The 3,907-nt window shown below is 35.4% G+C and overlaps 1 pseudogene; it reads right to left on the bottom strand.

Annotated features, from left to right (window-relative positions):
- Nucleotides 1-2,365: 2,365 nt before the first annotated feature.
- On the bottom strand, nucleotides 2,366-2,936 carry LOC123247484 (annotated as a pseudogene).
- Nucleotides 2,937-3,907: the final 971 nt, after the last annotated feature.

Genomic DNA, 3,907 nt, shown 5'->3' with positions numbered 1-3,907 from the left:
AGGGCATGTTGACTCTGTACACTAATTAATAATAATAATAATAATAAACATTTCTATAGCACTTTGAAGTGGCTTTATACATGTTATCTCATTGGATACAACTCTGTTAATAAGTTGTTATATGTATAAATATATATAATATATTGTTATTATATATAAATATATAATATATTGTTATATATAGTTATTATATATAATATATTGTTATTATATATAACTATATAATATATTGTTATATATAATATATTGTTATTATATATAATATATTGTTATTATATATAATATATTGTTATTGTATATAAATATATAATATGTATTGTTATTGTATATAAATATATAATATGTATTGTTATTATATATATAAAATAATAATGCTATTGGGGGAGAAGGGGAAAGTAAGAACATGAATCATGGAACCATGGGAAATTTTCCTAAAAAACAAACAAACAAACAAACAAATAAATAAATAAATAAATAAATGAATGAATGAATGAATGAATGAATGCATGCATGAATGAACGAATAAGGAAAAATAAATAAATGAAAACAAGGTACTATTATTATCCCCATTTTACAGATAAAGAAACCAAGGCTCAGAGAGCTTAAGTGATCTGCCCAGAGTCTTATTTTTATTGTTATTGTCATTTATTTGATCATGTCTACTTCTTTGTGGCCCCACTTGAGATTTTCTTGGCAATGATCCTGAAGTGATTTTCCATTTCCTTCTCCAGCTCATTTTCCAAATGAGGAAACTGAGGCAAGCAAGTGTAAGTGACCTGCCCAGGATCACACAGCTAATAAGTATCTGAAGTCAGGTTTGAACTCAGGAAAGTAAGTTTTCCTGACTCCAGACCTGGCATGCTATCCATGAAGGGATTGGATTACATGACTTCTAAGGTCCCTTCCAGGTATAATTTATAACCGTATGACCTTCACATGGACCAACTGTGAGTGCCAGTGCACGTGGTAATGCTTATAAGTCCTCCATTCCACCCAAGGAAATAAACAGAGCCAGGCTCATCTAAAACCTGCTGCACCAGATTTCTCGAGATTCAGCTCATTTGACTCCTGCCAAGATGGCAAGTGAGTGGCTATGACTAAGCCCAGCTCTCCTTCATTACCTCCAAGCAATGACAAATACACCAAGGAAAATATAGAACAGCAATAACAAAAAGACAGGAAAGGAAATCGAACTCTTTCTTCTCATAAAAAACCACCAGAGGAAAAACTAACATAAAGGTTGAAGAAATGAGGAAACAAAGAGAAGGCCGGGGTCAATGAAAAAAAAAAAAAAACCCCGAAAGAATAAAGAAGGGCACACACTCTCCAAAAGGCAAAAATACCTACAAAATGACAACAAAAATAACTCCATCCCTAGAAGACAAAAATGGACACACTGCAATTGGTTCCACGGCTGTTTGGAATCACAATAAGAGATACAAAGGAAAATGTGGCGTCTAGAATATTGGTAACAAATTTGGTGAAAGGAGACTTCAAGATGTTCTTGAAAATTGACAATGTCAAAAAGATCATGGGGCAGCTAGATGGCTCAGGGGCTTGAGAGGCAGGTCTAGAGACAGGGTTCAAATTGGACCTCAGACACTTCCTGGCTGTGTGACTCTGGGGAAGTCACTTGGCCCCCATTGCCTAGTCTTCTGCCTTGAAACCAATATACAGTATTGATTCTAACATGGAAGGAAAGGACTTAAAAAAAAATGATCATGGAAAAACCCAACCATGTAATGGACTTTTTGAGGAGCCGAGAAAGTGGGGAAGACTGAAAAATTCAGAGAAGGAATAATAATAGAGCAAAATCTAGAATGGAAAAATGGATGACTCTGATAGACATACATGAATGAAGGTGAGCAAGATGTTCTTTTTTTAAAAAGTTTCACACGGTGTCACTTTCTTCAGTTTAGATATAATCTCTTCCAAAGTGAACTCCACTTCAGCTTGCAGATAAAATAAAAATGTAGAAAGGTCCACTTCATATTGTTGGACCATCTGTGGGAATCTCTCCCCTTATTCAACTCAAGTTTAACTAGCGAGCAGAATTTAGAATCCAGTTTCATAAGCAGTCAACTGTAGAAAAATCTTTCTGAAGAGGCTAATGCTGAAAAGTAACCTAAGACCAGGTAATGATCTCTACAATGATCCTTAAGGTATAACTGTATCAAGTTACTATAATTCGAGCCTAAAAAAAGATTAGGCTAAGAGGAATTCTCTCAAATGGGTTTAAATGCATTTTATTTTAGACATTCTATGTGACATGTCTTTTAAATGTCTCCACTCCAAATAAATCAAGGTCAAAAACAAAATAAAGTTCAACATGACATCAGCCCAAGTTTTTCCAAGCCCTGGTGTTCTGTAGATGACAAAAAGTTAGTTAAAGCTGGTTAAGACTGGTGATTTAGAGCATTTTGCTAAATTTGTTAACATTCGTCCATTTGTAAACTGCCCTCAAAGAAAATAAAAAATGGGATCACACTACCCTGATGGAAGTACAAGAGAGCCACTATGCCATTTGGATTCATGTTTTCACCTATGAAGAACTAATAGTTTTTAAAAAGAACAAGGATATGTTTGACTTGCTCTATGTCTCCCATCATTAAAAGTTTTACTTTATCTGTCTTCTGTTCTTCAAGTTTGCCTTTGATTTTTTCATAAAGTCTTTGATGCGGTTCTTTTGTGAAGTTAATTTCTTATAGATGATTGTTCATTACTATGTCAACTCTAGTAATCATAGTGGCAGCTATTCCTTCACCTAACTCAGGACTTTCAGCAGAGACATTTCTACTGATGAGTAAATCATCAATGGTAATCTCTGTTCTAATGACCATCTTCCCCTTTACCTCTAGATACAGACCATTAGCAATCTCCCAGATCTCATGGCTGACAGAGAACATCTCATCATGGCTGATGAGGTCCTGATATATGTTTATGGTGACAGAAAAAGGGAGGATATGGTGCTGGAAGTGAGGGTCTAAAGCTTAGTGTGAGTGCAATGCAGTCAGAGAGGTGCTTGGGAGATGGGGTGCAAAAGGTGGAAGAGGTGGAAAGGGGTAAGAATTATATCTTAAGCAAGAGGATACAAAAACAGAAGAGAGGCAGTTTCTATCCTCAAGGAACTTATATTCTAATAGAGGAAGATAACACATAAAAGGAAATGATGGCTAGAGAAAGGCATTTTTTCTTCTGAGAAATCACAGGGATAATGTGAGTGGAGGGAGTCACTGGGTAATTCATTGACATCCTTTGCAAAAGCAATTGTATTATTGATTTGATTGCATTTCCAGAGTTCTAAAAGTAAAGCAACAGAATGAGGTAACAGAATTCAACAAGACAATGTGGGAATTATTGGTCTCCATGGGGGAGAAAAAGTGTGAGAAAGTATATTTCAAAAAATCATTTGAAAATAATTTCTCAGGGGGCATCTAGGGTGACTCAGGGGATTGAGATCCAGGCCTAGAGATGGGAGGTCCTAGGTTCAAATCTGGCCTCAGACACTGCCTAGTTGTGTGCCCCTGGGCAAGTCACTTAACCCCCATTGCCTAGTTCTTACTGCTCTTCTACCTTAGAACCAACACACAGTATTTATTCTAAGATGGAAGGTAATGGTTTAAAGAAAATAAAAGAAAAAAAGAAAAGAATTGCTCAGAAATAATGGAAACAGAGCAGTATGCCAGTTGATAAAATTCCTACTGGTTACCACAGAGAGGAATCCTAAATTTAACCTCCCTAGAAATGTAGTTGCTAAATTCTAGTACTTCAATGTTAAAGGGAAATTTTTGCAAGTAGTCAGGAGGAAGCAGTTTATGTATCAATAATCATGAATTTGAATAGCTCAAACCTACTCATTGAGGACAAGAAATAGAGGCTGAAATATAAACTCCAAAACAAAAGAAAA

This window comes from Gracilinanus agilis, chromosome 4 (genome assembly GCF_016433145.1).
Source record: "Gracilinanus agilis isolate LMUSP501 chromosome 4, AgileGrace, whole genome shotgun sequence".
In the NCBI taxonomy this organism is placed as follows: domain Eukaryota; kingdom Metazoa; phylum Chordata; class Mammalia; order Didelphimorphia; family Didelphidae; genus Gracilinanus; species Gracilinanus agilis.
Note: the sequence above shows the minus strand (reverse complement) of the source record. Positions and strands in the feature narration are given on the sequence as shown.